The 13874-nt window shown below is 41.6% G+C and overlaps 1 non-coding gene across 1 annotated transcript; it reads left to right on the top strand.

Moving 5' to 3' along the window:
- The first annotated feature begins 5981 nt into the window (after positions 1-5981).
- LOC121612110 lies at positions 5982-6100 on the top strand. Its single transcript, XR_006007130.1, has one exon. It is a non-coding gene; the product is annotated as a 5S ribosomal RNA (ribosomal RNA).
- The last annotated feature ends 7774 nt before the right edge of the window (positions 6101-13874 follow it).

The raw sequence follows: 13874 nt of genomic DNA, 5'->3' as shown, positions 1-13874 counted from the left end.
TCTCTCTCACTCTCACTCTCACGCACACCTACACACACACACACACACACACACACACACACACTCACTCTCTGGTTTATGTCTATTTTATAAACCCAGAAAGGGAAAGAGGGAGTGAAAGGAACATCAAGGGGCTCTCACAGCAGAAGAGTGTTAGCCTTGAGGTTGAATTAATAATCAGCACAGTTAATCTTTTATAAGGAGTAATAGTTAGCCTTGCTGGGTTATTTGCAACAACATGGAACAAGATGTCTTCTGTCTTTAGTAGGAGTGTTGAGGCACACACTCACACACACTCACACACACGCACAAACAGGTTGAAAGCACTGAAAGGAAAAGAAATGAATTTAGATTTATGATAAGTCTGATGTGAAACAGGTAAACAAATACAACTGAGTGGACTATGTTTGTGCCTCTACTGATCACTGATGGGGTCAAAGTAACCCAGGGTTAAACAGGCAGCACAGGGAATAATTCACTTTCTTTCGGTCGTATTTCTTTCGTTGCCATTAAGTATGGTGGAGACAGTATGTGTTCACTTGAAGCGGCTTCGAGCTTCCTCCTCACTCTGGGCTGCAAAGAGCACTAAAACACCATTTGAGTAGGAGGGCTGCTACTTTTCAGAGGTTTTACTGAAATGGATTAAAATTACTGGTGTAAAACTCTGGTACAAGCAAAGCGTTCTCAGGCTTACAGTTACTCAGTACGCTAAAGAGAATGTGGGCTGTTATGACCATTCATATCCGTTGTAAACTACAGAAGGTTCATGGCTGTGTAAGGTGAAGTGCTTCTTCGGTGGACTCTTTGAAACGTATCATCTCCTGTGCATCAGATGGAAAAACTTCTGTGATGAGAAAAAAAGATAAATGGACTTGATGATTTCCATTCAAATGTCAGACTGTTAGTTAAAATACAAACTAAAAAACATCAGCAAATGGTTTTCTTCTCTGTGTTGACAACAATGGAGCCACAGCTGGCCAATTCCTGATGCTTGGCCAGCATCAGGAATGATGAATTGTTGATTAATGGAAACAACTTTATTCATAAGTACTTTCACATCACTGTTTTAAGGTTAAAATGTACCACTGAAATGAAATGTCTTTTTGGACATTATCCAAAATCCGTTGAAAGGTTTTAATGAGCCAAAACAGTTTGGAAAGTGGTCCTAAAAGATAAATCTTGTCAACACCTCCCATGTGGAGAGTCAAACCTTCACTGAATGTGTCCTTTAAGTAAGCACTGTGTGTGTGTTCAAAGCCTGATGTGCAGTATCTTGTCCCTATATATATATATATATATATATAAACAGATTTTTCAACAGGTGCAGTTCTCCATCAGCTGTGTAATATTTGAGCAATGTGACAGCACAAAACAAAACTCTCTCTCAGAAGTCAACAAATTGACATTAACACAAGATTTACTCCATCTCTGTATCTGGATAAGAAAAATGTGAAATGCTTTGCCAGACAGATCAGTATATTCACACATGCATCCAGAATTGTGCCACGCGCTTCTGTGTGAAGATCAGTTTCTAAGAGGTATCACAAGATAACTCCACAGGACTGTCCATGTCCCTGGAACCGAGACCTGTAATATCATCCTCATTATGGGCACAAAATGTACTCTGGATCCAGCTGTGTAGCCTGCTGAGCACAGGGAAGAATTCCTGAAGTTGCCTCCTCAGGGTTTCCAGATGCTCTCTGATGGCACCTGCCACAGAGGTTGGGATCCGTCTCTCCACTTTTTTTTTTTTTTTTGTGTGTGTGTGTGTGTGTGTATACATATATAGTATTGAAGTTTGTAATTAACATATAATATTACATACAAACAAATATTTTCGTACAAACTTGCCCATAGTTATTCTTCATTTCTCTGACCTATTTTTGATCTGGAAAACATTTTATCTTGTCATTGGCAGGGAATCATGGTTGATGGAATACCTCATCATGGCAAGGAAAGCTGTGAGTGGAGAATCAACCTCAACAATCATCATCTGAAAATTTAAATGAATCTGTGAAAACAAACAGAAGGACTTTTAGAAAGTACTCAAGTTAGTGCCTGTTGCTTGGATTTACAAGTGTGGGACCAGAAGACAATCCTGTGTCTCTCTGTGGACACAGATGTGCCAGCAAATGAGGCCCTGAAACCGTGCAAACTGAACATGGACTAAGCATGGACAATATTTATCCAAGCCTCGAGAACTTTTTGAAAACAAGCTGTGAGCTATAAGAAAGCAACTGAATCCACTGGGTCACTGGAAGTGAAAACAACAAGGCAGTGGAGGTGTTCAGGTGTTCAGCCGAGTAGCAAAGCTGATCACACACAGGTTTGAACTGTCAGGTTGATTCAGTGACTTGAATGGCTTTCTGGATTGATGTATTGGCCAGCACACACACACACACGCACGCGCGCATACACACACACGCACGCGCGCACATATATGTGCGTGTGTGTGTGTGTGTGTGTGTGTATGTATATATGTATGTGTATATATATATACACACACACACACACACATATATATATACATACATACATTACATACATATGTGCATGTGTGTGTGTTTGTGTGTGTGTATACAGGCATTGTATTTGTCACATGAAAAAGGAGGGAGGGCTGAACTCCATGTCCAGAGACATCCACACTCTAGAAAACGTACATGTTCTTATTAAATGTTCATTGTCCGACTGTCATGGGGTGTGTGAGGTGCAGTCGCAACTTGGCCTAGCAGTTTGTAATTGGTACAAAATAATACAGCGTTCTGTAGCACTTGTATCCCTGTATACTACAGCAACAGATATCCTATAGGACAGTGGCCCCAACCCCCGTGGACCGGTACCGGGCTGCACAAGAAATAATTAATTATATCCTCTTTATTTATTATCTGAGTCTGAACGATCTTTTATTTTGAAAAAATGACCGGATTCTCTCGGTTGCATCTCGGTCACTTGAGCTATCAAATTTAACCCACGAGCTGCCAAATGAGTAAAAAACAGACATGTTTGGAAAGCTTTAAACAGACAATACCAGGAGTCCTACTGCAAATATGGATTTGTTGTGACAGGTGATTCAGGTGACAGGTGAATTATGTTGCAGTAGTAAAACTTGTTTTGGGGGACACGCAGTGCTACTTTGATTTCATTTTTCTTTGATGCATTGGACGCAATTGAAATCAGAGCGTGAAAGGTTTGTTTTTTTCTGTAAAAATGGGTGTCAGATTTTTTTTTTTTTTTTTGACATTTTATGAAAGTTGTGTTTATCAGACTGAAAAAGCTATACTATTGGAATATCGGCTCTTGAGGCACAAAGTGATATTAGGGGACAGGAGGGGCCGGGGCTAACTTCATTCAAGTTAGTAGCTGCATAGCATCAAAATAACATCCAAACTCTTATTTTCTTGTTGATAATTTTAATTTTATCCTGCAGCTGGCAGCATTCCTCACATTTACCTGTCTTTATTCAAATCCACTGCTGGGTGAATTGAAAGAATTTTAATTTAATAACAGTTTAATAAATGTAAGAAGAATGTGCAGAGATGAGTCCAAAGTGACAGAGTCCAAGTAGCGACTGACCCTGGTTCCCTGGTAGAGAGCAGGCAAACAGGACGCAGCCAGGAACAGGAGAGGATTTGGGCACCTGAGCACAGACAAACAGGAGAGTCACTAATATTTTAGTGGCTCGTACAGAGGGAAAAGTGCCAAATCCGCCCAACATAAGAAATGTGCTTCACAAATGACTGTATTACTGTCTCTCACACCCATTTTCATAATCACCCTTTCCTACCTCCTCCATTGCCAGTGGTCTCTCTCAAAACCACAAGTGAAGCATGACGTGTGACTGATGTGTACATGTCCTTCATGTGATACATATTTAAACTAAGTGCTGAATTTATCTGCCTTTTTGTGTTTTCATTTATATAATGTAAAGATGTTCAGTGTATTTCACTTTTGACCAGATTGTAGTGACTATATGGAAGAACTAGATTGTTATAGATTGATAGATTGTTATTTTCATATATTTTCCATTGGCAATATATTTTTTACAGTCTTTTTTTTAAAATCTACATATATAATAACTTTTATTTTGTATTTTTTATTCTCTTATTATTCATGATACTATTGCTTGCTGCCTGTAACACCCTAATTTCCCCTGCAGGGGCTGAATAAAGTCTTATCTTGTCGTGATTTTTTAAAGCAAGTGGTTGCCAGCTGGTGATTTTAGGATTCACTGTGTGTAGACTTCTAAATGTGTGTGGTATGTGGACAGTGGTAAGGATATTTGGTGCATGTATTCATTTGGCTACGTGATTAATATATTTAATTAATATAATATAAAAATAGTAAAAACAACACTTTGTTCAGTTTCATAAGGCGATATTTAAAACAACAGAAAGTGTCGGAACCATGAACTTGAGGAGGAGAGAGGGAGAGGGAGAAAGAGAGGCTGCCACAGAAATCTGGGCCCATTTCTTCAAAAATAATCATTTTGGGGGCAGCCCAAAACATACATGGAATAATTCATGTACTGTGTCATAAAGCATCAGTGGGGGAAAGTGTCCAGGATAACAGACTACGAAATAACAAACGGCTTCTTGCAGGCCATTGCTGCAAGACAGCTGTTGATCATTTATAATTTTCTCAGACTCCCAGACTTGATTTTGTTACTCTTTTCAGGGTAGATTAGGCCACTTTTAGCGGAGCCAAGCCAGTCCTCTCAAACACTGCTGATTTTAAACACGCACACACACACACACACACACACACACACAAGAGCTTTTTCCTTTTATGTAGTCCTTATTTTAAATTATAAAATAAGAAACAATTGATTGCAAAAAGAAAAAAATAGTCAAGTTTTCCTAGATTATCTCTGAAGTGTTCTGCGCTGACATCTTCTGTCTCCACGTAGGTACAAACTGGGCAGCAGTAGGCAGGTGGGCGAGTAGTGCCACAGTGTTGCTGTTGGTGCCAGTTTGGCACTGTGAGCACACATAACAGGAACAGTTTATTTGCTGCCTTTTTTCAGAGGGACTGAGCTGTAATAGCTGTCTATCAGCCCCTCTTCATCTGTATGTCAGTGAGAGGCTGACTGTGTGTGTGTGTGTGTGTGTGTGTGTGTGCTAGCATCGATGAGAAAAGCTGCCTCTAAGCTCAGGTGCTTTGTGTTTGTTTCCACTCCATAATGAAGAAGTAATGAGCAGTCAGACAAGCTGTTGATTACCTTTTTCCACCAGTTCGCGGAGCGCTTGCAGATGGCTTACAATTGTCTCGTCTCAGGTGTGTGTGTGTGAGCATCTGTTTGCATGTGTGTGTGTGTGTGTAAGAGCACTTGCTGTGTTTATGTCCTGCATGAGTGAGTGAGTGAATGTGGAAAGTATCAATAGCACTTCCAATATGAAACAAAGCAGTTAGTGGCAGCCTCTTTACCCCAGGGGTGAATTAGGATTTTGTAGTGAAGTACTAATAAGGCCATTGGACAGTGATGGATGAAGCTTTCCTCAGGGACTGACACGTCAATTGTTCTTTCCATAATAGTTTCCTCTGAAGTGAATCAATCTAAGTTTTGCCAGGCGACCTTTGTGTGAGGATGTGCAAGCACAAAAGTGTGGAGAAGCAGTGGCTGTGATTAAGACAGCAAGTATCATCTCTCTCTATCAGTCATCTGGCACTCGATGTTTCCAAACCATTACACCTTGGTAAATTGCTTTACTAAATTATACATGAAACATCACAATCTGGGCAATAGATTATGTTTAATCTAGCAAGTTAAAGGATTACTCCAGCAATTTAGTATTACAATTGCATGAAACTGGGAGACTCACATGAGAAAGCTTTCAAAAGACTGGCCAAATAGAAGCAGCAGGGGCTGATATATGCCAACTTTAATATGTAGTCTGAAACGAGACACTACATTTCCCATAATAATTGCCCATCAATAGCAGCTTTTCATTAGCAGGGATTTGGACTGAAAATAGTCCAATATGTCTTACGGCCATACCACCCTGAACGCACCCAATCTTGTCCGATCTTGGAAGCTAAGTAGGGTCGGGCTTGGTTAGTACTTGGATGTGAGACCGCTTGGGAATACCAGGTGTTGTAAGCTTCCCCTCCTTGAACCGCCACCTTATTGTGGTGGAGGGCTATGCTGTCGTCAAGCTGAAGTAGGAGTCCTATTGAGCTTGGTTGGTCCGTGGGACTCCTGAGGCACTGACAGGTACCGACAGGCCAAGTGTGCTGCGGCCTGGGCCTTGTGGAAGCAAAAACGGGTATGGAAAAAGTTCGGGGAGGCTATGCAGGAGGATTACCGGTTGGCCTCAAAGAGATTCTGGCAAACCCTCTGGCGACTCAGAAGGGTGAAGCAGTACCCTACCAATACTGTTTACAGTGGAGGGGGGGGGATGTTGACTTCTAATGGGGATATTGTCGGGCAGTGCAAAGAATACTTTGAGGATCTCCTCAATCCCATTGTCACGCCTTCCATAGAGGAAGCAGGGGCTGGAGACCCAGAGGTTGGCTCATCCATCACTCAGGCTGAAGTCACCAAGGTAGTTCTAGTGGATGAGATCAGCCCTGAGTACCTCAAGTCTCTGGATGTTGTAGGGCTGTCTTGGCTGACACGCCTCTGCAACATCGTGTGGCAGTTGGGGACAGTGCTCCTGGACTGGCAGACTGAGGTGGTGGTCCCTCTAATTAAGAAGCGGGACCAGACGGTGTGCTCCAACTATAGGGGATTACACTCCTCAGCCTCCCTGGTAAAGTCTATTCCAGGGTACTGGAGAGGAGAATTCGGCCGATAGTCGAACCTTGGATTCAGGATAAACAATGTGGTTTTAGTCCTGATTTTGGAACACTGGACCAGCTCTACACCCTCCACGTGGTGCTTGATGGTTCGTGGGAGTATGCCCAACCAGTCCACATGTGTGTTGTGGACTTGGAGAAGGCATTTGACCGTGTCCCTCGTGGCATTCTGTGGGAGGTGCTTTTAGGAGTATGGAGTCAAGGGCCCTCTACTGCGGGCTGTCCGGTCTCTGTATGAACGGAGCAGGTGCTTGGTTCGCATTGCCAGCAGTATATCAGACCTGTTCCCAGTGCATGTTGGACTCTGGCAGTCCTGCTCTTTGTCACCAGTACTGTTCATTATTTCCATGGACAGAATTTCTAGGCACAGCCAAGGGCTTGTTTTGGGGACCACAGGATCTCATCTTTGCTTTTTGTGGATGATGTTGTCCTGTTGGCTCCCTTGAACCAGGACCTCCAGCATGTGTTGGGGCGGTTTGCAGCCAAGTGTGAAGCGGCTGGGTTGAGAATCAGTGCCTCCAAGTCAGAGGCCATGGTTGTCGACCGGAAAAAGGTGGCTTGCCCCCCTGGGTTGGAGGAGAGGTCCTGCCTCAAGTGGAGGACTTCAAGTATCTTGGGGTCTTGTTCACAAGTGAGTGAAGGATGGAGCGTGAGATTGACAGGCAGATTGGTGTGGCTGCAGCAGTAATGTGGTCGTTGTTCCAGTCTGTCGTGGTGAAGAGGAGCTGAGCCGAAAGGCAAAGCTCCTGATTTACCAGTCAGTCTATGTTCCTACCCTCACCTATGGTCATGAACTTTGGGTCATGACCGAAAGAACGAGATCTCGGATACAAGCGGCTGAAATGGGTTTCCTCCACAGGGTGGCGGGGCGCTCCCTTAGAGATACACACTGTTGTTGAAGCAAGCTTGTTTTTTTGGAACAACAACACTTTTTAAAATGCCGTTAAATTATGTTTCAGTGTCCTAACAATTTGTAGTTATTTTTTCATGCCACTGAATTAAAATTTTACAGTATGATACATGGGTTCAATCTATGGGTGCAACCTTGCACAAATCCACCATGAGAATGAAAGAATTTCACCGTACATTACATCTAGTTTTACATTTCATGCGTAAATGAAACATAAGCCGCTTATAAAGCATAATTTTGCTATTGCTATATTTTGCAATAGAGCAATAATTTTACCACGCCAGAATAATGACAGAAGAAAGACATGGAGACCATGTACATATTAATCCACGTTTTCATAAATCCAGAGGGAACAGGAGAAGGGCTACTCTGCCACAATCTTCTGTAGGAGGAGACAAGTTGCTGTTACGAGAATGACTGTCAAGCTCTCCTCATGCTGTACACACACACTGACTGTTAGACAGTTTTAACTTCTGCCAGACGCTGTGGTAGTGGTGATTTTATGTGGCTAAAAACAAAATAAAACAGAATATTAGTTGTGTTGAGATATGAATCAGTAACAAAGAAGAGGTCTTTGAATTGTGTGAGTGAAGAGGAGCTCAAAAATCATCAACCAAATTAACATCAGAGTTTTCCTCGGCTGGTTGCCCAGAGTTCTGCAGACTCACAACCAGCATTACTGTTTCATCTACTTCACATGAAACACTCCACTACCTGTGTGTGTGTGTGTTCGTGTCACACAGAGTGTGAACAAGTACTGCCATTCATGTTCCTATATTATTGTTTCCAACTCCACAAGTAATGAACACATTGACACAACGACTTTCATTCCTGCCAGGAATAAGCTTCACCATATGGACATATGGACACTGGCTTCTCACCACCAAATTCAGCCAATTGTGTTCTCCTGGAAAGCGTTAGCAGATCAGAGATAATGCGTTTGGGAATTGCAGTCTACAGTCTTCTTTCAAAATTCAGATCATAGTAAATGAATATTTAAGATACACCTTATGGTTAATTTTTGTTTTGATGTCGTTGTTGCTGCTTTCACTTTGCATATGTGCTGCAGATTTTCCTCCAGTATGGTACTGCGGAATTGCAATCAACCCATTCAATACTTTTTTAATCTTTTTACATGAATAACTTACACCAACTTCCACTATGGATACCACTAGGTTTAGGTAGAACAGCTGTAATTGCACTGTAAAAGAGAAGACTGGGACAGGCATAAAACTAACTATTGTTAATTTATGAGCTTAAGATTTAGTTTAATTCTAAGAATGGGGATAAAAAAATATTTTGAGGCTACAGTTCATGTTTTGAACAGTAATTTATTGAATTGGGTTTAGTAACAGTTTTGCAAAGTTGATTAAATAAGCACTAAATGACTGTGAACCAACCAATGATGAACCAAAACAAAAAATAACACGGCTGAAGGGCCGACTGAAGGCCTGCGGTCGCAAACGCCAACACATCAAATGTCTATTTTTGATCAGCATGGAAGGATGTATGAGATGATGATGATGTATAACAACAACAGGATCACTAGACGAGAGGTGCGTTTGGCAGGAGGCTTTTGGTCTGCTGAAAACCGACTGGCAGGTATCAGACCACTCAGAGCTCATCTTTGGATTTAGCAGGTCAGTAAAAGCTGAGGGCACAGCAGAGAAATTCTTCCAAAACCCCTGTAATAGCTAACCATTTCTATGTAATGGTGAAGCTGAGTTCAGCTGGTTGGAGCAGGAAAGCTTATTGAAAATCTGTACCGAAGCGCTCTAGCTTCTAGTTAGACTTCTAGCCACTAGCTTTATCAGCAAGTAAAAACAGGGAGCGTTTGAGACAGTGACGTTTGTTTGGATGTATACAATATGGATGCTGTTTAAAAGGCTCTGAGTAACCCGTGAATATTACGCCTCAAAAAATGTGCTTTATTACACTCAATTAACTCAACCAAGTCTGAGTGCTGCGCTTTGGAGTATGTAAAATACATAATAATAATAATGAGCGGGAAGTTTTTGGGAGATCTCAGAGGCTGGAAATGCTCCCTTGGTCAAAGCCACAGAAAAAAAACTTGTCAGAGCACCAGACAGCGTAGTTTAGACTTTCCCTGCAATAAGATTAACACACCAGACAGTACCACGGGAGTCACAGCAGCTTCACCTGCTTCAAGAATGATCTCTATATCCAGCCGCGTTCAGTATGTTCCCAATCACTCTAAATGAACTGTAACATGCGATTTCTATGCTGACGATCTGGAGTGGCTACAAGATAGGCCAAAAAAGTTCCACTGTAGCAAGCTTTCAAGCTCAACCCAGGAATCAGCAGTAACACTAAAACCTTGTCACCAGGCAGGAAATCTCCACTTTTGGCCTTTTTTGTCAGTTTTGGAAAGCAGAAGACTTTTTGGTTTCTATCTCTGCCCATAACTAGAGAGATTCAAGATTCAGGATTCTTTATTGTCATTGAGCATGACATGTCAATGAGTGGTGAGCTATGTGTGGAGCACCGATACATTGTTGTAAACTTGTTTGTTTGGGGTTCTGCTGTGTGTTTTACCACAACTGGCTAATGTGCTGAGTTGAGTCCTATTTCAACCAATCCACTCAAATACTGTGAGAGCACCAAGGGAACATTGGTGAGACTGACCTGGACACCAGACTGTACTTTCACTGAAGTCTTTCACTCCACTGTTAATGTACATTCACCTTTTTCTGTTCTTTTCTCTGCATGTGTGGGTGTGTCGATCAAAATGGACCAAATCTAACAAATACCTGTGAAGGAACACATGATCCACTGGACTAAAGAGCACGCGTGCATTAATGAACTGATAACATAAGTTTCCAAACTGTCAACAGCCACAATCGACACATTATGTCAGTTTGTTAATTAAGTGGAACAAGATGGCAATGTGTGATGCTGAACTTGCATTTTGCTATAGGTTGACCTTTACAAACACATTAACTTCATTTTAATTCTGCTTTCTGTTGTGATGTGGAATAAAGTGAAGTTTTGAGCAACTGCTGCGAGTGGAAAAAATGCTAAAGATCATACTCATCCTGTTAACTACTTGTTGATTTCAGTTGGGTTAATATAAGCTCTGATACAGAGACATGGGAAAAGTCATCTTTTTGATGTGACTTTATGACCAGTGGTGCATGCAAATCCATCTTTTAAATCTGAAAGCAAAAACACAACCTTCCCTGCTCCCTTCCAAATATCAGACTATTCTCTCTTCAACAAAAGGAGAAAATGGATACCACCCCACCCCTAAACCTCCTAGTAGTAGTCCTTTATTTTTGTGCAGTCCCTAGCCTTTAATATTTTTCATAAATCTATGGATGTAAAACACAAAACTGTATCTATAAAAGGCCAAAGACAGTTAATGGACTGTGGTTCTGTTTATACTGCATTTTTGCATTTTTGCAACTGTTGCCATGCAACAACTTTGATATGGGATGATTCTGCAAGATTCCGTTCAATGGCAACATTATGTCCAATGCTCTGACAGAATGGGAACTCTAATTTAAAACTGCTAGAGAGTGGGTGTCTGCACAGATGCTCTGCACAAACCCCTGCAGTCACAGACCTTCGTGGTCATACAGATGTGGAAAACATAATTTGTATTTAAGTAATCTGCAACAATAACATGAGCTTGACTCACTTATGGTATGCATTTATTATTATTATCAGGAGTAGTAATCAAGATCCTAATAGTACTGGTAGTTCAGTTAAAAATTCACTGCACTAGTAGACTCACTGAAGTACGTCAAAATCAAAATGAACTTAATTTTTACCATAGCACAATCCTGTACGAAAGTGCGTTCTGTCACTTTGAAGCCAGTCACCCAACCTGACCTGGAGGTCTTCTTCTTTAGTCATGATACAGTTATTCAAGAGCTCCATGTCACAGTAAGTGCAGTTCCACCTTGTTGGACTGGGAACTATCAACTGGCACCCTAGCTTGTCTTTACTGATACGTGAAGCTTGTGTGCTCCTGTGTTGCTTCCTCCGTAGTGCCTTGAATTTGCCAGTCTTCAGTTTTTAAGGGCTCTGCCTGGCTGACTACTTCCTCAGTGTGTCTTGTAGCAACCTGGTTGAGGGAGTGGCAGGCACATCACTGATGAGGTGGACACTGTGGTCTTCTTCTATTCCATTAAAGATGTCTGTGAGATTTATAAAGACAGGGGGTCCCTCCTCCTCTTCCTCATCCCCTTCTTCTCTGTCTTGAATGATTCTTTGAAATTCTGAACAACACTGAAAGCCTTCACAATATTATATATATATATTATAACCATTATCTGTGGTGGTGACCATCACCTTGCCTTTTATGTTGAAATCTCTATGCTCGTCTACCAACATCTCAGCCAAAACATGTCATATGATCCTGCAACAGGCTAACATCCCAGAGCAGATCCTTAAGGTTTCTTTGTCTATCCGATGAATAGTTACCCAAAGGAAGCTTCTGTTGTTTAAGACCAGGCATCTGTTATGGTTCAAACATGGTTTTGTTTGGACAGTGTGCTTTTTATTGATAAATGCACATCTTCAAGCAATCTTCCCAATGTTCTCCTTGACATCAAATGCCTGGAAGGTCAAAATTCTCTGAATCAATCCCTGTACTCTGGTCTATCCACAAAGTGAAGTGGGTGCAGTTCTTGAATAATGACATTAAGAATCAACTTGTTAAATTGCTCATGGGTGCCACCCTTGAAATACTGTGCTACACTGCCTTGTATGAGGGGTACAGGGTTTTCCTCCTCATTCCGTCAGCACGCCTCTTCTTGGTGTGCTGACGTTGCACTTCCATTGAGGCCATTTTTGTGGCTGGACCCTCTACAATTTTCTAAATTGTATTATATCAATGTACACTTAATTCTAATAGCCTCAACGTCTCAATGCTTGTTGAATTTGAGTATGTTTCTTCTCTCAAGCCTCAGAATGTGTACTAACATTCTAGTAGTACTAACTCCACAGGCATCCTGTCAGTACTGTGCACGCCTGCCTGCAGAGGACCTCCAGAGCCGAGCAGAACACCATTTCAGGCTGTGCTCCCAGTTCCACGTTGGGAGATCTGGCATCTGATTATGAGGATTGGGCTCCGCATCTGTGGCTTTCCGCATCAACACCACGGCCAGTAACTTCACTGCAGCGGCCCTCTTCAGGTGCATAAGACTAACCAAATAGTTTTGGTGCCTAAACCGTCATTATACAACAACCACATAATTTTCTACATTTTTTTACGGTTACATTACTACTGATTGAGCTTTTACAAAAAAAAAGAAAAAAAAAACATGTACTGTAACCCTTCCTAAAGACGTATGCAGTCATTTGTATTCACTCGGCTATACAACACCTCTCGGGAAGGGCGACAAAAACAATAATCAACTCAACAACTCCGAACTCACTACACACTTACACCACACACCATGGGCACATGCACTTTATCACACACACATCTAAATGCTGGACTCCATCACACACACACTTCTAATGCTGGACTTCATCACACACACATCTAAATGCTGGACTCCATCACACACACACATCTAATGCGTGACTTCATCACACACACATCTAAATGCTGGACCCAAGTGTGGACAAACCCGACTGTTGCACACTGTTATTTTGTACAACTGCACTACTGCGCCCACAAGTAGTTCTTGTTCTTATTCATCTCTATGGATCTATACAAAGGAGGGTGATTCAGGTAGCTAAAGGTTGCTAACTCTAACTTTTGGGCCCTACATATGAAACAAGCTGATTGGTTTATCCAAAGTCTTGTTGAGATGTGGGTTTAAAATTTAACACTGGAACCAAACTGAACATGTTCACATTATTCACTCATAGAGCAAAAAAAAAAAAAAGACTCTATCCTTATTTGTACATTAAGTACAAGGCTTCTGAAAGTCATTAAAAAAAGAAAGTGGCTCACTGCAGATCATCTATGAATATACATCGTCTGAAATCAACATCCCTTATCTGAATGAAACAAAATATAAAAATAAACAACACGAGCCCAGAGGAAATTAACTCAATTGAAGCTGAACTCAGCTACAACATCAAACATAAACAGCAAACTAACTGCTGCCAGTGAAGTGAACACAATCTGCCGCTGCCTCGACTCGCCTCAGGCCACATGAACGTCCACAGCAGGACCCAGCTGGACAAC

Source organism: Chelmon rostratus, chromosome 9 (assembly GCF_017976325.1).
Source record: "Chelmon rostratus isolate fCheRos1 chromosome 9, fCheRos1.pri, whole genome shotgun sequence".
In the NCBI taxonomy this organism is placed as follows: Eukaryota; Metazoa; Chordata; class Actinopteri; order Chaetodontiformes; family Chaetodontidae; genus Chelmon; species Chelmon rostratus.
This window is presented reverse-complemented; position numbering and strand designations above follow the sequence as displayed.